Here is a 22086-nt window from a genome sequence, read left to right on the forward strand (position 1 = left end):
AGCCAATCTGCGCACAGTAAGCTCCCACAAACAGCAATGTGATAATGACCCGATAATCTGTTGTAGGTATTTGTTGAGGGATAAATATTGGCCAAGACATCGGGGTTAACTCCCCTGTTCTTCTAAATATTGCGATGGGATCTTTTACATCCACCTGAGAGGGCAATCGGTCCTTGGTTTAATGTTTTTCTGAAAGATGGCACCTCCGACAGTGCAGTGCTCCCTCAGTACTGCCTCTCCGACAATGCGGTGCTCCCTCAGTACTGCCCGTCTGCCAGTGCAGCTCTCCCTCAGTACTGCCCCTCCGACAGTGCAGCACTCCCTCAGTACTGCCCCTCCGACAGTGCAGCTCTCCCTCAGTACTATCCCTCCAACAGTGCGGTGCACCCTCAGTACTGCCCCTCCAACAGTGCAGCACTCCCTCAGTACTGTCCCTCCGACAGTGCAGCATTCCCTCAATACTGCCCCTCCGACAGTGCAGCATTCCCTCAATACTGCCCCTCCAACAGTGCAGCGCTCCCTCAGTACTGCCACTCCGACAGTGCAGCTCTCCCTCAGTACTGCCCCTCCAACAGTGCAGTGCACCCTGAGTACTGCCCCTCCGACAGTGCAGCACTCCCTCAGTACTGTCTCTCCGACAATGCGGCACACCCTCAGTACTACCCCTTTGACAATGAAGCACTCCCTCAGTACTGCCCCTCCGACAGTGCAGCACTCCCTCAGTACTGTCCCTCCGACAGTGCGGCTCTCCCTCAGTACTGCCCCTCTGACAATGAAGCACTCCCTCAGTACTGCCCCTCCGACAGTGCAGCTCTCCCTCAGTACTGCCTCTCAAACAGTGCGGTGCTCCCTCAGTACTGCCCCTTCGACAGTGCAACGCTCCCTCAGTACTGTCCCTCTGACAATGAAGCACACAGTCAGTACTCCCCCTCCGATAGTGCAGCACTCCCTCAATACTGTCCCTCCGACGGTGCAGCTCTCCCTCAGTACTGCCCCTCTGACAATGAAGCACTCCCTCAATACTGCCACTCCGACAGTGCAGCTCTCCCTCAGTACTGCCCCTCTGACAATGCAGCACACTCTCAGTACTGCCCCTCTGACAGTGCGGCACTCAGTCAGCCTGCCGCCCTGACAGTGCAACGATTCCTCAGTACTGCCCCTCCGACAGTGCGGCACACCCTCAGTACTGCCACTCCGACAGTGCAGCACTCCCTCAGTACTGCCACTCCGACAGTGCGGCAGTCCCTCAGCACTGCCCCTCCGATTGTGCCGCTCTCCCTCAGTACTGACCCTCCGACAGTGCAGCTCTCCCTCAGCACTGCTTCTCCAACAGTACAGCATTCCCTCAGTACTGCCCCTCTGACAGTGCGGCATTCTCTCGGTACTGCCCCTCTGACAGTGCAGTTTCAGAAAGGAGACCACAACATTCAAGGCACACTGTCCCAAAACAGGATTCAAACTGTTCTGGAACATAAAGGCCCTTTGGGAACAAATTCAGTCGTATCCCTTTTGTAACTTTTAAAATTTTGAAAATTTAGCTCCAGGCGCAAATGATTCTGAACTTCTACTAAATTGGGCTTTAGTGCCCCAGGAATGGAGTGGGGCAGCAAATCAAGCTCTAATGATCTCAGTGGGACACTACAGCGGCACTGCCACCAGAACGCTAACAAATTTCATGTGAAATGCATTTAGCAATGATCCTTCACACAGGCTCAATCCAGCTCTTAAAGGGGAGGTTGTACCATTTGTGCAGCTGCTCATTTTCAGCATTGCTGGCTTGGAGGTGACCTGTGAGCAACTGAATCCCCTGATGACAATGGCTGATCCCACTCCCAGGGAGAGAGCTCGTTGTTTCACAGATGTGGCATTGGAGACATTGGTGGCAGGAGTGGAACGAAGGAGGGCAGTGCAGGTCCCAGCCACTGGAGGGAGGCAATTGCCCCAGGTCTTCCGGGCAATGTGGAGGGAAGTGGCCCAGGAGGTCTCGGCCAGTAGTGTGGTTCGACACAGCCTGATGCAGTGTCGGAAAAAATTCAACAACCTCAGTGGGGTGATCAAGGTGAGTACATGCTTCAACAGGTCCCACATATCAGCCTCTGAACCTCTGTCTGTGCACACTGTGCAAACCACCGCTCCCCCACCACTCACCCATCATACATCTGCAACTACTCAAACTCACATCCTCATCTCACACTACAATTACAGCTATTCAACGATGGCAGGCATATCTCCCAGACACAGACCTGCACTCTAACTCACACACGTTCCTTTCTTTTGCAGGCCAAGTTGGCCCACAATGGGAGGGAGCAGCAGAGGACAGGTGGGGGTGAACCTCAGCTCCAGCAGCTCTCAGACCTGGAGGAGCGAGTGCTGTGGCTCATTGGGCAGCAGGCGGTGGGCGCCGTGGCCGTCAGCCACGTCGACCCCCATTGGGGGCAACTTCTTCTTCTTGGGCAGTCCCCCGGAGTCAAAGAAGACTTGCTTCCACACTAATATGAGTTCTCAGGTGACTGAGGAGTCCAATACGGGACCTACAGTCTCTGTCACAGGTGGGGCAAACGGTGGTTGAAGGGACAGGTGGGTGGGGTGCCTGGGTTGCTGTGCGCTCCTTCCGCTGTTTGCGCTTGGCTTCAGCTTGTTCCCGGTGAAGAGACTCGAGGATGCTTCTCCTCCACTTTGAACGATCTTAAGGGATTCCCAGGTGTCGGTGGGAATGTTGCACTTTTTCAAGAAGACTTTGAGGGTGTCCTTGAAATGTTTCCTCTGCTCACCTGGAGCTCACTTGCCATGTCGGAGCTCTGAGTAGAGCGCTTGTTTTCGGAGTCCTGTATCGAGCATGCGGACGATGTGGCCCATCGGAGCTGGTCGAGCGTGGTCAATGCTTCGATGCTGGGGGTGTTGGCCTGAGCGAGAATTCCAACGTTGGTGCGTCTAACTCCCCAGTGGATTTGCAGGATCTTGCGGAGGCAGCGCTGGTGGTACTTCTCCAGCGCTTTGAGGTGCCTGCTGTGCATAGTCCGTGTCTCTGAGGCATATAGGAGTGCAGGTATCCTCATCATCATCATCATAGGCAGTCCCTCGAAGTGAGGATGACTTGCTTCCACGCCAAAAAGGGATGAGTTCACAGGTGTTTCAACGAAGGACCGACTATTCCAGGACCCGAACAACATATTGAAGGGTGGAAGATGCCTGTGCGTGGATTTTTTTAATGTGACGTGGCTGTTGCAAACCAGCCACCACACGGGCTTGACAGAGCAAGGTCTTGGTCCAGTGGCAAGGGTTAACCAAGACAACTGGAGACCAGCTCTTGCTGCACGGACCTGGTGCGCAAACATATCGCAGTGTGGGCTGGCCTGTGCTGCCTATGGACCCCTGGTCCCAAACTCACGCCTCTCCTGGGCTCCGATCACATCCCTCCACAGTACTCTCCTGCTGTACCTGCCCACACTCCAATCACCGACCTGGACCTTGATGACATCACTCTTCGCTGCCGTTGCCCTCCTGCACCAGCTCGCGCTGCTCCCTGGAGTAGTATGCAGGTATCATCAGTACTCTGTAGACCATGAGTTTGGTGCCGGATTTGTAAGGGTCGAAAATCCAGTGCTGCACAAAAAAAAAATGGCACCCGGTAACAAGGAAACAGAGCATGGGACCATTCCATACACCCTTTTAATCGAACTTTGGCCAAGGCAAGCTGCAGGAAGAAAGGCAGGCTGGGAAATATGTCTGTGGCCAGACACTATGTGAATTCGGGGGCCACAGGCAGGCTGAGAAGCCAACCAATCCTGGGAAAGTGCATCCTGGGCCAGCCAATCAGTGAATCGAGCCGGGCCAGAAGCAGGGAAATCCTCGACCGATAGGGAATACTCGGCCCATTTTGTAAAGGACAGCTGGATCTAATCAAGGAGAATGGCCCATCACCAGCCCATTGCCCATGTACATAAAGACAATAGGAGAGGCCAACACCTCGGTGCATCCCGACCCTGACACAATAGCCAGACTATCAGGCACCGAGGTGCACAAGAAACAATGCTTTACCTTAACACCTCAACCCCACCTTGACTCAAACAATGAGAACTGATTCAGTTTGGGCGCATAAAGGGCCGGAAACCGAAATGGGTATAAAGGTGAGAGCTGGCAGCACTTGAAGAACACAGACAAGGGGACCTGACGACACCTCGAAGGAAGGGAGAGGGACTCGGCCTCGCAAAATAACGACCCAGGCTAAAGAACTTCGGAGTGGCCAAAGACAACTGCCACCAGCGGGCCTAGACTCCATCCGTGTGCTGAACCAGCACCGAAAACCAAGGAAGAGGAAAAAATGGGGCCCAACCTTACCCTAAGCAACCGAGCCGTAGACCAGGACCACGCTCCGAGGCCCACCGACTGGACAACCGACGATCGAGGTGACCGGGGGAGGCAACATTCACCCCAGTCCACACCGACAACTCACCCGGCTGAAAAGAAACACAACTGCGAGTCCATACAACCTCCGAGGATAACTGGAACAAATCCGATTTAAGGTGGGACCCACTATACCCGTCAAAGGAAACTGTGAGTATCACCCTGGATCTTCTCCCAACTGTCAGCTTAGGCTAGTTAGGTGTAAAGGAGGGTCTGGGTGATAGAGTGGGTATAAGGATTTTAAACTTGTGTAGAATTTCATTGTGTCCATTCCTCCCATAAACCTTTTTTTTCCCTTAGTTCAAAGTGGTTCAACAAGCCAGTATGTCGACCTTGTATTTCACTTGGTCCACATTTTGGGGGCTCGCACCACTTTTATTATGTGTGTATTAGTTTTGTGTTGTCTTTAGCAACTTAACCTTGTTTAAACGCTCACCTGGGTTTTAATAAAGTAGGACTTACCTTTTCCAGGAACATTTCTTGTCTTTTGCATCTCTGAGTGTTTTATTGTGGGAAGCTCATTATCCACCTAAATTCTGAGGTCAGAACCAGATAGGGGTGCAGGATGCCTCAAAACGTCAAGGTTGCAAGCAGCCTCAGACCTATTGGTGGTATCAAACATATCACTAAGCTGTAATTGGGTATAAGCAGCCTCAGTCCTATTGGTGTATTGTGTACAGTTTTGGTCTCCTAACTTGAGGAAGGACATTCTTGCTATTGAGGGAGTGCAGCGAAGGTTCACCAGACTGATTCCCGGGATGGCGGGACTGACCTATCAAGAAAGATTGGATCAATTGGGATTGTATTCACTGGAGTTCAGAAGAATGAGAGGGGACCTCATAGAAACGTTTAAAATTCTGACGGGTTTAGACAGGTTAGATGCAGAAAGAATGTTCCCAATGTTGGGGAAGTCCAGAACCAGGGGTCACAGTCTGAGGATAAGGGGTAAGCCATTTAGGACCGAGATGAGGAGAAACTTCTTCACCCAGAGAGTGGTGAACCTGTGGAATTCTCTACCACAGAAAGTAGTTGAGGCCAATTCACTAAATATATTCAAAAGGGAGTTAGATGAAGTCCTTACTACTCGGGGGATCAAGGGTTATGGCGAGAAAGCAGGAAGGGGGTACTGAAGTTTCATGTTCAGCCATGAACTCATTGAATGGCGGTGCAGGCTAGAAGGGCTGAATGGCCTGCTCCTGCACCTATTTTCTATGTATGTTTCTATGGTGGTTTCAAACATATCACTAAGCTGTAATTGGGTATAAGCAGCCTCAGACCTATTGGTGGTATCAAACATATCACTAAGCTGTAATTGGGTATAAGCAGAAAAGGGATCCACTGGTGATAGCAACTCAAATCACCATAGTCTGAAGGTTGCGCCCGGTCACAAGCAACAGTCGAAGGAGAAACCCTTAAAGGTTTGAGGTCCTGGTCTTCAAACACTCTCTTCCTCAGGCGACCAAAGGCTGCACTGGCGTACTGAAGACGGTGTTGGACTTCATCATCGATGTTTTGGTTAACTCTTTCCACTGGACCAAGACCTAGCTCTGTCAAGCCCGTGTGGTGGCTGGTGTGCAACGGCCACCCCACATTAAAAAAATCCGCGCACAGGCATCTTGTTGATAGTAGGCTCCCGAGGTATGGGAAATGGTTCACGTTGTCCAAGGCCTCGTCATAGATTTTGATAATCGGGGGGCAGTACTGTGCGGTGGGGGCAGGTTGGTTGAGGACCGTTGCCTTGCAGATGTTTAGTGTAAGGCCCATGCTCTCGTACGTTTTGGTGAAGGTGTTGGCGATGGCTTGGAGTTGCATACTGTAGTTTGATGACAGAGGATAGGACAACCTTGGATCTGGACTGGAGGTGATGAACAGTTTCCCATTTGTTCTATAGTTTAGTTCCACTAAAGCTTGTTGAGTGTGAGGTGGAGCATTACAGCGAGGAAGATCGAGAAGAGGGTTGGTGCGGTGACGCAGCCCTGCTTGACCCCGGTCCGGACATGGATTGGGTCTGTGGTGGATCCATTGGTCAGGATCACAGCCTGCATGTCATCATGGAGCAGGCGGAGGATGGTGACAAACTTTTGGGGGTAGCCGAACTTGAGGAGGATGCTCCATAGACCCTCGCGGTTGACAGTGTCGAAGGCCTTTGTGAGGTCAAAGAAGGCCATGTACAGAGACTGGTGCTGGAGGCAACAATGGTATGTTCAATCCCTCTCCTTCTCTCATCCCACTTTCCCGTTACACCACAAGCCTTTCTCACTTTACAGCTCCTGATAATGTCTGCATTCCTTGCTCCATTCTTGCTCCCTGCCCTAATCTTAACACGAGTCTTATGCCTTTATGCTTTCAGATAATTAGCCAGCAGATGAGCAGCCTGTCCCTGAGCCTCCCAGTGAGAGTGAGGAAGGAGAGGAGGAGGGCCCAAGCACCGTGTCACTGCATGTCTCCCCCACAGGCACCACCTCAGAGACTGGCACTACGCGATCGTTAGAGGCAAGTTTAGTAGAGGGGTCTGCACTGGGTGATGCACCGGGGACGAGTGGGCTGCAGCAAGGCCGAGGGGAAAGGGTAGCTCAGGGGCCAGCTCCCCGGAGGGTGAGTTCGTGTGTGAGTTCTCCTGCACAGAACTCAGATGAGGAGCTCGATGGGGAGGTGTTCACAACAAAGGTGATGGCCATGCTCTCGAAGATGTCAGGTGCAATGGCAAGGGTGCCCGAGAGCCTGTCGGCAGTGGTATGGAGCGTGGAGGAGTCTGCCTCCAACATTGCACAGAGCTCTGCGCACACCATGTAACACTCGATGATGTTCATGGTGGTAGCATGGCTCTGATGATATGAATGCTGGGCAGGAGTGGTGGTGAAGGGGAGTCATGAGCCAGATGGAGAACGATAGCCCTTATCTCCGACCAGCCAGTGAGCTTGATGTGGTGGCTGGAAGAGAGCTGGCACACCGGTCTGGAGCAGGATGTAGGCATCATGGCTGTTACCAGGACAGCGGGTATTGACGGTGAGGATTCGTCGTGTGTGGTCACACACCAACTGGACATTCAGTGAGTGGGAGCCTTTGCGGTTACAGAATAGCTCAGGATTGTGATGCGGTGCTTGCAAAGCGACGCGGGTGCAGTCAATGCGCCCTGCACCATGGGGAAACCGCTATCCTGCTGAAGCCACATGCACGCTGGTGCTGCTTCTCTCTGCTGATAAGGAAGGAGATGTAGTCCCTCCTTCTTCTATACAGAGCATCTGTCACCTCGCGGATGCAGCAATGGACGGCAAACTGGGAGATGTTGGAGATGTCTCCTGTCGCTCCCTGGAAGGATCCGCTGGTGTAGAAATTGGGCGCGATGGTGATCTTGACTGCCACTGAGAGAGCTGTCCTCACCCTGGTCTGAGGCTCGAGGTCTAGTTGCAGGAGGGGGCAGAGCTCTGTCACCATGTCCTTGCTGAAGTGCAGCCTTCGAGCACACTGTTCCTCAGTGAAACTGATGTAGGAGAACTGCTGCTGGAATACCCTGGGTGGGTAAGGCCTCCTGTGGCCAGCCCAATTGGGCCTCCTCCCTCGGGCCACAATTTGCTGCCTTTCTCTGTGCCCTAGTTGTCTCCGACGGTGACGCTAGAATGAGAGGTCCAGTGCCAGCGCAGCCCCTGTGAAGCCATATCAATGTTGAACTTTCAAATGTGCCCTCAATGAAATCTTCAACTGTAAATCGCTCAAATGGGTCAGAAGGCCTGCCTGCCTCTGTGAAACTAACGAGGAAACATTATTGGCAGACTAAAAGTAAATCGGATGTTGACGCATTTAAATAGCGCTCCTCCAGCTGATCGAAACCTGCCTCCTTTACCTGCCGTTGACAGCAGACATACAAGCCCTATCGGGGGGCGCTATCGGGGGAGTTTTCAGGGGTGCTATCGGGGGGCGCTATTGGGGGGTGCTATTGGGGGGCGCTATCAGGGGCGCTATTGGGGGGCGCTATCAGGGGCGCTATCGGGGGAGTTTTCAGGGGCGCTATCGGGACGCTATCAGGGTTAATATTGGGGTTAATATCGGGGGAGCTATCGGGAGTTTTCAGGGGCGCTATCAGGGGTAATATCGGGGGTGCTATTGGGGGCACTATCGGGGGTGCTATCGGGGCATTGTGCACGGCAATGATATCCCGATCTCCAGGCACAATGCTGTACCGCTGCCGCTGAACGCCTGCTGATCCCGCCGCGCCCGGTCGCAAACACATTTGCGTCCCCTAGTGGCGCTAACAGGAAGTGCAAAAGAGCCCAGTTTTGCCCCTTTATCTCCCAGCAGGGTATCTAACTGTATTGTGAAGGACTCCAACGTGCTTGCCCCCATGATTGCAGATTATTCCAGACTGAGATCACTGTCCATATCTGCACACTGAGCACCAGCCTTTGTAGCAGATCCTAAAACGAATCTTAGCCCAGGACCAGCAACATAACCCCGGTGTGAAGGGGGGGGATGCCCCTAATCACCCGTCTAACTGTCGACAGCACAGGGCCAGCCCCAGCAATCACTCTCGGTCCAATATTAATAAAAGCATCTTTTCAAACTGCTCTCGTTTTCAGATTTATTCTCTGCTAATTGAGGCGATGAAACAGACACGAATAGGCATTGAAATAGAATCGCCACTGCTCTCCAGCACGTTTCTCCAATAGTTAAAGAGATAATGGGATCTGCTAACCTGTTCCAATTCCTGTCTTTTTCGAAGAGTTTGCAGCAATGCACAGATTGTTTGACAATCAGGTCTTGCCACGTGACCTGGTGTGGCGCTCCAATTATAAAAATCATTGATGTGCGCTGAGTATAAATAAAATTTAATATTCTGATTAATACACTCATACATTTTCCCACCTATCGGCGAAAGATTGATCAAACCCCTGGATAAATCGATTGCTCTGAGAACCAGCCATGGAGCAGACTTTCATTCACAGCCATGAGCTGATCAATGGATTCCTTTTAACGGCAGCACGATGCTTATTGGGACTAGAGTGAAACTGAGGCATAGAAGATTCATTTAATAATGGCAGCAGATTATTCAGGGCCTGAATCTCTCTGATCTGTCCATTGCCTGTGTACAGTATTTCTATATGATCTCTCCATTCCTCTGTGTACAGTAGTTCTATCTGATCTGTCTATTCTCTCCCCCCTCCTGTGTACAACAGTTAGAATCATAGAAATTTACAGCACAGAAGGAGGCCATTTCGGCCCATCGCGTCCGCGCTGACCGACAAAGAGCTATCCAGCCTAACCCCACTTTCCAGCTCTTGGTCCGTAGCCCTGTAGGTTACAGCACTTCAGGTGCACATCCAAGTACTTTTTAAATGTGGTGAGGGTTTCTGCCTCTACCACCCTTTCAAACAGTGAGTTCTAGACCCCCACCACCCTCTGGGTGAAGACATTTCCCCTCGTATCTCCTCTATACCTCCACCTGTTCTATGTCCCCTAGTTGTTGACCCCTGTGCCAAGGGAAACAGGTCCTTTCTATCCACTCTATCCAGGCCCCTTATAATTTTATACACCTCAATCAAGTCTCTCCTCAGCCTCCTCTGTTCCAAAGAAAACAGACCCAGTATCTCCAATCTTTCCTCAGCCAAAATTCTCCAGTCCGGGCAACATTCTTGTAAATCTCCTCTGCAACCTTTCCAGTGCAATCACATCTTTCCTGACCAGAACTGCACGCAGTTCTCCAGCTGCGGCCTAACCAGTATTTTATACAGTTCAAGCATAACGTCCTTTATCTTGTATTCCATGCCTCAGCTAATAAAGGCAAATATTCCATATGCTTTCGTAACCACACTTGTCGATGTGTACTTGTTACAGACACAGAAACTGAGAAAGTAGCAGCTCTATAAATGGCCCTGTGGTGAGGAATCCGAGCCCAGATTCTGGAGCTGGCTTCTGTATCATAGATCACAGCATCATGAAGGATGCCATTTCGGCCTATCGTGTCTGCGCCGGCCGACAAAGAGCTATCCAGCCTAATCCCACTTTCCAGCTCTTGGTCCGTAGCCCTGTAGGTTACGGCACTTTAAGTGCACATCCAAGTATCTTTTAAATGTGATGAGGGTTCCTGCCTCTACCACACTTTCAGGCAGTGAGTTCAGATCCCCACCACCCTCTGAGGGAAAAAGGTTTTCCTCAACTCCCCTCTAAACCTTCTACCAATTACTTTAAATCCACGCCCCCTGGTTATTGACCCCTCTGCTCATGGAAACTGGTCCTTCCTATCCACTCTATCCAGGCCCCTTATAATTTTATACACCTCAATAAGGTCTCCCCTCAGTCCCCTCTGTGCCAAAGAAAACAAACCCAGCCTATCAAATCTTTCCTCATAGCTAAAATTCTTCAGTCCTGGCAACATCCTCGTAAATCTCCTCCGTACCCTCTCTCGTGCAATCACATCTTTCCTGTAATGTGGTGCCATGGATCCAGTGTTTCCTGACATCACCCCTGAACGGCCTGGCTCTAATTTTAAGGTGATGCCCCCTTGTTCTGGACTCCCCCCACCAGAGGAAATAGTTTCTCTCTATCTACCCGATCAAACCCTTTAATCATCTTAAACATCTCGATTTGATCACCCCTTAGTCTTCGAAACTCGAGGGAATACAAGCCCAGTCTGTGCAACCTGCCCTCGTAATTTAACCCTTTTAGCCCCGGTATCATTCCGGTGACTCTGCACTGCTCCCCCTCCAAGGCCGATATATCCTTCCTGAGGGGCGGAGCTCATAACTGAACGGAATACTCCTGACGGGGTCTGACCAGAGCTTGGTACACCTGAAGAACAACAGCAGGTATAATGTTGGTAAATATCACAATGTGTTCCACACAGTATAAGGACAGCAAGCTGGGTAAAGAAGCGATGTTAGCCGTGCCGTGATGGGCTCCCCGACCGGCAGCGCTCTGTGTGCAGGTCTGCACAGTCCAACCTTCAATAAATGAAAGAGAGGAAGATGAAATAGTTCAACCCAATTCATTCCCTGCAGTTTGCTCCAGTTCTTTGCGAGCTCCGTCAGTTATGAATGCGGAGCCAGGGGACATGTAGCAGAATGGATAACTAGCTGACTTCAAGACAGAATGCAGAGAGTCGGGGTAAAGGGTAGCTATTCACAGTGGCAGAAGGTAGGTAGCGGTGTTCCACAAGGATCAGTGCTGGGACCACTGTTGTTCACAATTTATATTAATGATTTAGACTTTGGAATATCAAAAACACAATTTGTGGATAACACCAAATTGGAGGATAATCAATACTGAGGAGGATTGCAACAAATTACAGGAGGACATTAATAAACTTGCAGAATGGGCCTATAATTGGCAAATTAAGTAAAACACCGATAAATGTAAGGTATTACATTTTGGTCGGAAGAACAGGGAGGTCACTTATTACTTGGAGGGTGAGAGTCTGGGTGGGGTAGAGGAACAAAGGGATTTCGGAGTACAAAAACTCAAATTACTAAAAGTTATGACACAGGTTAGTTAGCAAGGCCATATAAAATCAAACCAAGCTCGAGGGTTTATTTCTAGAGGTATAGAATTGAAAAGAAGAGCAAGTTATGCTAAACCTGCATCGAACCTGTATCCCAGCAGATTGGAAAAGTGCAAATGTAATACCCCTATTTAAAAAAGGAGGCAGACAAAAAGCAGGAAACTATAGACCAGTTAGCCTAACATCTGTGGTTGAGAAAATGTTGGAGACCATTATTAAAGAAGCAGTAGCAGGACTTTTGGAAAAACATAATTCAGGCAGAGTCAGCATGGATTTATGAAGAGGAAGTCATGTTTGACTCATTTGCTGGAATTCTTTGAGGATGTAACGAACAGGGTGGATAAAGGGGAACTAGTGGATGTGGTGTATTTGGACTTCCAGAAGGCATTTGACAAGGTGCCACATAAAAGGTTACTGCACAAGATAAAAGTTCATGGGATTGGGGGTAATATATTAGCATGGATAGAGGATTGGCTAACTAACAGAAAACAGAGAGTCGGGATAAATGGTTCATTCTCGGGTTGGCAATCAGTAACTAGTGGGGGGCAGCAGGGATCAGTGCTGGGACCCCAACTATTTACAATCTATATTAACGACTTGGAAGAAGGGACTGAGTGTAACGTAGCCAAGTTTGCTGATGATACAAAGATGGGAGGAAAAGCAATATGTGAGGAGGACACAAAAAACCTGTAAAAGGACATAGACAGGCTCAGTGAGTGGGCAAAAATTTGGCAGATGGAGTATAATATTGGAAAGTGTGAGGTTATGCACTTTGGCAGAAAAAAAAAAATCAAAGAGCAAGTTATTATTTAAATGGAGAAAAATTGCAAAGTGCTGCAGTACAGCAGAACCTGGGGTTACTTGTGCATGAAACACAAAAGGTTAGTATGCAGGTACAGCAAGTGTTCAGGAAGGCCAGTGGAATCTTGGCCTTTATTGCAACGGGGACGGAGTTCAAAAGCAGGGAAGTCTTGCTACAGTTATACAGGATATTGGTTAGGCCGCACCTGGTATAGTTTTGGTTTCCATATTTAAGAAAGGATATACTTGCTTTGGAGGCAGTTCAGAGAAGATTCACTAGGTTGATTCCAGAGATGAGGGGGTTGACTTATGAGGAAAGGTTGAGTAGGTTGGGCCTCTACTCATTGGAATTCAGAAGAATGAGAGGTGATCTTATCGAGAGGGCTTGACAAGACGGATGCAGAGAGTATGTTTCTACTATAGGGGTGACTAGAACTAGGGGGTATAATCTTAGAATAAGGAGCCACCCATTTAAAACTGAGATGAGGAGGAATTTCTTCTCTCAGAGGGTTGTAAATCTGTGAAATTCGCTGCCTCAGAGAGCTGTGGAAGCTGGGTCATTGAATATATTTAAGACAGAGATCGACAGTTTCTTAACCGATAAGGGGTTATGGGGAACGGGCAGTGAAGTGGACCTGAGTCCATGATCGGATCAGCCATGATCTTATTAAATGGCGGAGCAGGCTCGAGGGGCCGTATGGCCAATTCCTGCTCCTATTTCTTATGTTCTTATGAACCTTGGTTAGACCACATTTGGAGTACAGTTCTGGTCAGCATATTATAAAAAGGATATAGAGGCACTGGAGAGGGTGTAGAGAAGATTTACAAGGATGATAGTAGAAATGCGAAGGTATACATATCAGGAAAGGATGAACAGACTGGGTCTCTTTTCTCTTGAAAAAGGAGGCTTGGGGGACGTAATAGAGGTCTTAAAAATTATGAACGGTTTTGATAGGGTGGATACAGAGAGTTTCCACTTGTGGGGAAGAGCATAACTAGAGGCCATCAATAGAAGATATTCACCAAGAAATCCAACAGAGAATTGAGAAGAAACTTCTTTACCCAGAGAGTGTTGAGAATGTGGAACTCGCTACCACAGGGAGTGGTCGAGATGAATAGTATCGATGCATTTAAGGGGAGGCTAGACAAGTATATGAGGCAGAAGGGAATAGAGGGTTATGTTGATAGAATTAGATGAGGAAAGATGGGAGGAGGCTCGAGTGGAGCATAAATGCCGGCATGGACTGGTTGGGCCGAATGGCCTGTTTCTATGCTGTATATCCTGTGTAATCCTATGTAATCCTCGTAGTTATATAACATGTATCTCGGAATTCGGTGAAGACACTGCAATAAATGAGTAGCATCGAGTGAAATTCCAGGTATTTTATTTCACCATGTTTTTCCCATCCAATATGTAATTCAGATTTTGAACACAGTAACTGCGTCATCTACAGATGTTGATGATAAACAAGACTCAGCACTATTTAAACTTGTATTTGTGGACGGCACTTTGAATCTGTGTTACATTCGGTTTCAATGTCTGACTTGCTTTCTCTTGTATTTCCCTTGAGCCATGGTGGGCCAGGAAAGCAGAGCATCTTGTGCCCATTATTATACACCAGGGTGTCTGATTCAGGTTAATTAGTAATTACATGATGTATTACACCATTCTGTTACGCTACACCAAGGAATTCAGGAGCAACCACAGTGCTGTTTGGGAGATCCAGGAATTTGACCCTGCGACAATGAAGGAACAGCGATGTATTTCTAAGTCAGGCTGGTGTGTGACTCGGAGGGGAACGTGGAGATGATGGTGTTCCCATGCTCCTGCTGCCCTAGTCCTTCTAGGTGGTAGAGGTCACGGGTTTGGAAGGTGCTGCCGAAGAAGCCTTGGCGAGTTGCTGCAGTGCATCTTGCAGATGGTGCACACTTCAGAAATTGCAGGTGGCACTGTACATAGGGCGATGGCAGCCCAATTTACACAGTACATTCTCCTCCAAGGAAAAGAAAATGGGCGAGGTATAAAACAGTTCTCTATCGCCCCTTTCGTACAATGCCTAAAATACAATTTCAGCCCCTTTGTCAGTGCCATATTCTCTCAGTACTGTCCTTCCGACAGTGCAGCACTCCCTCAGCACTGCCCCTCCAACAGTGCAGCGCCCCTCAGTACTGCCCCTCCGACAGTGCAGCGCTCCCTCAGTACTGCTCCTCCGACAGTGCGCCGCTCCCTCAGTACTGCCCCTCTGACAGTGCAGCGCTCCCTCAGCACTGACCCTCTGACAGTGCAGCACTCCCTCAGTACTGTAAGGGTCTCTAAATACCTAGTTCCCCATTATACACTGTTCTATGATGTCAGGATTTATAAGACAAAATACACACAGCACAGGGTTTTGGCTCAACCAAGATTCGTTTGTTTATTGAACATACACACAATTACCTCCCCAGTATAAATCACTATGATTTATTTATATTGGACTAATAAAACCCAAAATACAAACCCCTACGGAAGGGTCGTTCGCATTGGCACAACTTGACACAGTTAAACCCGTCCGTGATTTGACAGCTACACGTTTCAATAAAACGTGATTTGTTGTTATAAATCTTGATGCCAAAGAACTGTGTGTAACGAGGGACTCGACCCAATCACAAAACGCTTCTATGATTTGACTGGAATAAACATACAATCACCAAGTCCTCGGCTGTCCTCTGAGGTTGACCGTATGCCCTTTTCTTAGTTGCAGCTTGTGTCCCGAAGACACACCGCTGGCTTCTGTTGCTGTTTCGATTCTGTTCCTGTACTGCTCTGTGCCTTCGAAAATGGGTCTTCTTTATTCCAAAAACCAACTTGTGATCTCAAAACAGATTTCCTGTTCCCGCCTGCGATATCGGCTCTTCCATTGTGCAACACAATGCAGAATCTTCCTTGGTATCGACAGTTGAGGAAGATGTGAATGTCCCTCTATCTTTCCAGACAGAAGACCATTGAAGGTGTGAATGTCTCTCTTCTGGTGCTCTGATGATGTCCAATGTCTCGGAGTCATAGTTTCGCTGCAATGGCTGAGACCATCATCATCATCATCATAGGCAGTCCCTTGGAATCGAGGAAGACTTGCTTCCACTCTAAAAATGGGTCCTTAAGTGGCTGAAGAGTTCAATACAAGAACCACAGTCCCTGTCACAGGTGGAACAGACAGTCGTTGAGGGTAAGGGAGGGTGGGACAGAAACCAAGCGTTTTTTCTGCTGCCTGCGCTATGTTTCTTCTTGCTCTCGGCAATGAGACTCGAGGTGCTCAGCGCCCTCCCGGATGCACTTCCTCCACTTAAGTCGGTCTTTGGCCGGGGGCTCCCAGGTGTCAGTGGGACCATTGAAGGTGTTGATGTCTCTCTTCTGGTGCTCTGATGGTTTGGCTGCAAAGTTTGAATTAACCCTTTCCTGCCCAGCTCTTTTTACAGGCTGTAATGCAGTTCTGACTTTTTGTATTTAACAGTCCAATTTTTACCACTGGGGGTTGGAATGGATCCTACATCTCCCCCCTTTAATATCTCTTACATTAGAGATATTACTCCCGTCCATTATTGATCCCAATAAAACCTCACATGCCTTTTACACAGTCTATACATTTGATTTTACAATCCCAACTCCCCTTTATACAATCTTTTCTGTTTTTCCTTTTTACCCATTGTTTCATTTAAACGACAACCCGAACAGATACAACACCATAATTAATTGCACAATTAGCAATACATGTGAGGCAATTTGAATCCAGGGAGGAATTTCAATATTAAAATCCAATGTTTAATAATCAAGCACTATATATCATTACTTGGTCTTCCCGTAATTCCCAATCTCATTACTCTCCCCCAGTATCTTCTTTAGCTGATCCCGTAAGGTATTGACCTGCGTTTGCAGCTGGGCATCATCTATACTATTGACCAGTGACGTCCCCATATTAAACACCATGGCCGCATCATTGATCAATCCCCTCTTCCATCTCCCCAAACCGGTGTGACTGTTGTCAGCTCGTTTATACAAATCTTACCGACTTTCATCCCCATAGTTCAACTTCTAACAGTTTACAATTTTTCCGTTTCAGCTGGGCACCACCGGGGTAGCCGTATCCTTGTTAAATTAATGATGACAGGTGCTACCTCATAATGCATGTCATTGTACAACACTTTCCTGGTTGGAATCAGCACCAGCCCATTCCTGGGTTCGGGTGTCATTATGGTGCACTTTATATCCTGTGTCTTTGAGGCTGATGGTAGGGGCTTCTTTTTATGTGCTACTAGCTCGGTAGCATTGACTGTGTTTGGAGGATCAGGGACCACACGCGAATCGAAACTCTGAGTCCAGCCTATTCCAGACCCGGAATCTCGCCATTGCCGTTTAAAAGTGATGGACACCCCCTTCTGGCATTTACATTCTCATCCTCCCACACACACACAAACCCCTTGCTCCTCCTTCCACCACTTGTCCCAACATAATTTCACTATCCCCTCTGTCCCCACAATCCATCTGTACGAGTCGTTCCCCAATCTTTCCCAGTCCGTGGATTCATTACCCTTTGCCTTGTCTGCCTTCTGTAGCCAACACCACCATCCCACAGAGATACTTCTCCAGCATTCCAGGCACACTCGCCTTCCCTCGTTCACCAGTACCTTTTTGGTGGTGATATTTAATTTGGGGCGGGGTACTGATGCTTCACCCAATTTGTAACCAGTGTGATTGGAATAGTTAGTGGAATTTGACCCCAACCAACCCGGCTACTTTCCCTGATGGAAGTATGTAGCGATCCCGTCAGTCCCCCGTGTTCTACCCCCCAACCCCCCCGCCCCCCGTGTTACGGTGGGCCCAGCTCCTCCCATACACCCGTAATTAAACGATTCTCGATATCGCCTCGCTCCGTCTGTCCTGATCTGATCAGAATCACCACAGGCTCAGCCACAGAGCGCATTTCATCCTGCGGCTTCTGTTTGACTCGCCTCTGCAAATAAAAGAAAAGAAAATTAGCCCCGCATTGTGAGATTGTCTTCCCTCCACAGGTCAAACGTAGGTTATATACACTTTATACACGCTGTAATTACTGCAATCACCGCATGCCTTTTTCCTTTCTACCTTAAATTTCTGGGAAATTTCCCTTCCCGAGTGCTTGAGCAGCAACTCATATCAATTTAGCTAAGTCAATTTTAACAATGATCACAAAACCCTATGTCCAGCCTTTGTGATTTAACAATACAAAAGGTATCTGCAATGTGTTTGGATGCAACTTCTTTATCTTCCCTCTCATGTGTTGTTGAAGATAACACACGACTCCAAATCATTCATTCCAAGCATTAAAAAAAACATGTCTTAAGTTGGATTTTGTCACCATTCGAGATCCATTACTGCTTTTCTCTTTTGTTCCAGCAAAAGCTCAACTTCGGTAACATCTTGAGGTCATTTCCAGATTAAAGGTCCCTCTCAGTAATCAGCACTCCTTCTTAAAAGACAAGAAACAGAACATACATTGTGACTTTCCTGCCAGCCAATGGGTTCAATCATCAATTCTCGTCCCCTTTCTGTTACTGAGGGAAACGTCCACTCAAATTCGAAATTTTAATTTTCTTAAAATTTTTAAAATGCTCAAACTATTTATATTCAACTCTGCACAAGGTGTTGCTTTCTGAAGTCTTCTGCAGAGAGTTACCTTCCTTTTTTCCGCTTTTTAAAAGTTGCATTACATTCTATACTCCACGCATACCAATAGCTTACACATTACAATGATTCTGTCATCATCATAGGCAGTCCCTTGGAATCGAGGAAGACTTGCTTCCACTCTTAACATTAGTTCTTTGGTGGCTGAATAGTCCAATACGGGAACCACAGTCCCTGTCACAGGTGGGACAGTTAGTCATTGAGGGAAAGGGTGCGTGGGACTCGTTTGCCGCACGCTCCTTCCGCTTGATTTCTGCATGCTCTCGGCGATGAGACTCGAGGTGCTCAGCACCCTCCAGGATGCACTTTCTCCACTTAGGGCGGTCTTTGGCCAGGGACTTCCAGGTGTCAGTGGGGATGTTGCACTTTATCAGGGAAGCTTTGGGGGTGTCCTTGTAGTGTTTCCACTGACCACCTTTGACTCGTTTGCCATGAAGCAGTTTGGCAAACCAGTCCCACCCACACCTCCAACAGTGCAGCGCTCCCTCAGTATTGCCCCTCCAACAGTGCAGCGCTCCCTCAGTACTGTCCCTCCGACAGTGCAACTCCCTCAGTACTGCCCCTCTGACAGTGCAGCACTCACTCAGTACTGCCCCTCCAACAGTGCAGCGCTCCTTCAGTACTGTCCCTCCAACAGTGCAGCGCTCCTTCAGTACTGTCCCTCCAACAGTGCAGCACTCTCTCAGTACTGCCCCTCCAACAGTGCAGCACTCACTCAGTACTGCCCCTCCAACAGTGCAACTCCCTCAGTACTGCCCCTCTGACAGTGCAGCACTCACTCAGTACTGCCCCTCCAACAGTGCAGCGCTCCCTCAATACTGCCCCTCCGACAGTGCAGCACTCCCTCAGTACTGCCCCTCTGACAGTGCAGCACTCTCTCAGTACTGCCCCTCCAACAGTGCAGCACTCACTCAGTACTGCCCCTCCATGAAGCAGTTTGGCAAACCAGTCCCACCCACACCTCCAACAGTGCAGCGCTCCCTCAGTACTGTCCCTCCAACAGTGCAGCGCTCCCTCAATACTGCCCTCCGACAGTGCTGTAGAACAATTTAGAGTTCCTGGAAGAAATTGAGTTGGAATAGAATGTGTTCAGATCTCATTTCAACCCATTGGATCGAGGCCGAGACAATGAAATAGGGCGGGAGGAAAATTGACAATAAACTGGATAATAGTTGATCTGCAAAGCCTCTGTGCAAAATTGAGCGGTGGGCCTGGTGAGTAGACATCGCATCAGCTTCCGTCACTGCATCTTCCCAATGCCCTACGCCGAGGATCCCGAGCCCAGCAGGGGCAGGAGGTCATGGGACCAAGATACAGTCAGAGACACTTAAAACACAGAAGGAGGCCATTGGGCCCATGCTGGCTCTTCGATAGCACAGTGGTGTTTTGTGCCATCCCCGATAGTTGCCCTGGTCAGTTCCTCTCCCTCAGGATCGCCCCACTCCCAACACTGCAGGTTCATGCTCCAACTCACCCCAAAAATCACATCCCCCCACTAACTGAAGTATATAAATCATTGAATCATGGAGATCTGGGGCACAGCAGGAGGCCATTGGGCCCATCATTCTGTGCCAGGGGTGGTGCACACACGATGGGCCAAGTGGCCTTTGTGGGCCATTCGCACATATCAGTGATAGTGTGGGTGTGTCTGTCGATTCACAGCCTCACTAATAGCTGTGGGCTCCATCACAGACCCAATCCACGTCCGGACCAGGATCAAACAGGGCTACGTTATCGCCCCAAACCCTCTTCTCAATCTTTCTCGCCACCATGCTCCACCTCACAGTCAACAAGCTCCCCGCTGGAGTGGAACTAAAGTACAGAACCAAATGGGAACCTGTTCAACCTTCGTCTCCAGGCCAGATCCAAGACCACCCCATCCTCTGTCGTTGAGCTACAAGTACGCGGACGATGCCTGCCTCTGCGCACATACAGAGGCTGCACTCTAGGACATAGTCGACGTATTTACTGAGGCGTACGAAAGCATGGGCCTTACGCTAAACATCCGTAAGACAAATGTCCTCCACCAGCCTGTCCTCACCGCACAGCACTGCCTTCCAGTCATCAAGATCCATGGCGCGGCCCTGGACACCGTGGACCACTTCCCATACCTAGGGAGTCTCCTATTAACAAGAGAAGGCATCAACGACGAGATCCAACACCGCCTCCAGTGCGCCAGTGCAGCCTTCGGCCGCCTGAGGAAAAGAGTGTTTGAAGAGCTGGCCCTCAAAACTGCCACCAAGCTCATGGTCTACAGGGCTGTAGTAATACCTGCCCTCCTGTATGGCTCAGAGACATGGACCATGTACAGTAGACACCTCAAGTTGCTGGAGAAATATCACCAACGAAGTCTCCACAAGATTCTACAAATCCCCTCGAAGGACAGGCACACCAACATCAGCTTCCTCATTCAGGCCAACATCCCCAGCATTGAAGCACTGACCACACTCGATCAGCTCCACTGGGCAGGCCACATAGTTCGCATGCCAGACACGAGACTCCCAAGGTAAGCGCTCTACTCGGAACTCCTTCACGGCAAACGAGCCAAAGGTGAGCAGCGGAAACGCTGCAAGGACACCCTCAAAGCCTCCCTGATAAAGTGCGACATCCCCACTGACACCTGGGAGCCCTTGGGCTAAGTGGAGGAAGTGCACCCGAGAGGGCGTTGAGCTCCTCGAGTCTCATCTCCGAGAGCATGCAGAAATCACGTGCAGGCAGCGGAAGGAGCCTGCGGCAAACCAGTCCCACCCACCCTTTCCCTCAACGACTATCTGTCCCACCTGTGGCAGGGACTGTGGTTCTCGTATTGGACTGTTCAGCCACCAAAGAACTCACTTCAGGAGTGGAAGCAAGTCTTCCTCGATTCCGAGGGACTGCCTATGATGATGAATAGCTGTGGGGAAGTGCACCTGAGTCCAGGATCGGATCAGCCATGATCCTTTAAATGGCTGGAGCAGGCTGAAGGGGCCAAATGGCCTACTCCTGCTCCTATTTCTGAAGTTCTTATGGAGCTACTCACTCACAAACGTTTAAAGTTTATAGTCATAGCCTTAAAAGAAAAATGTGCATTTGTATAGTGCCTTTCAGACCACCGGACATCCCAAAGCGCTTTACGGACAATGAAGTACTTTTGGAGTGTAGTCACGGTTGTAATGTGGGAAACGCAGCAGCCAATGTGCACAGCAAGGTCCCACAAACAGCAATGCGATACTGACCCAATAATCTGTTTTTGTTATGTTGATTGAGGGATAAATATTGGTCAGAACACCAGGGATAACTCCCCTGCTCTTCCAAAAAGTGCAGCGGGATCTTTTACATTCACATAAGAGGATATAGACACACACATATTCATCTATTATATATATATATATATATTCATACAAATATATATATTATACACACACATTATATATAGACATATATTTTATATATATATAGACACAAGTATATTATATATATACACACACACACCTTGACGGTATATATATATTATGTGTAGACACAGTACACTATCTCGCTCAGTGCCGGGTGCGGGGCTGGGCGGCGGTAAGCCGGAGCTGGATTTGAGCCGGTGAGAGGAGTCGGCGCTGCCGCTCAGTGGGACGGCGGTGGGAGACACGGAGCGGTGCCAGGAGCTGAGCTCGACCAGTCCTGGTGGGGAGAAGAAGGCGATCCCGGAGTCCCGGCTCCTCTC

Source organism: Pristiophorus japonicus, chromosome 14 (assembly GCF_044704955.1).
Source record: "Pristiophorus japonicus isolate sPriJap1 chromosome 14, sPriJap1.hap1, whole genome shotgun sequence".
Taxonomy (NCBI): Eukaryota; Metazoa; Chordata; class Chondrichthyes; family Pristiophoridae; genus Pristiophorus; species Pristiophorus japonicus.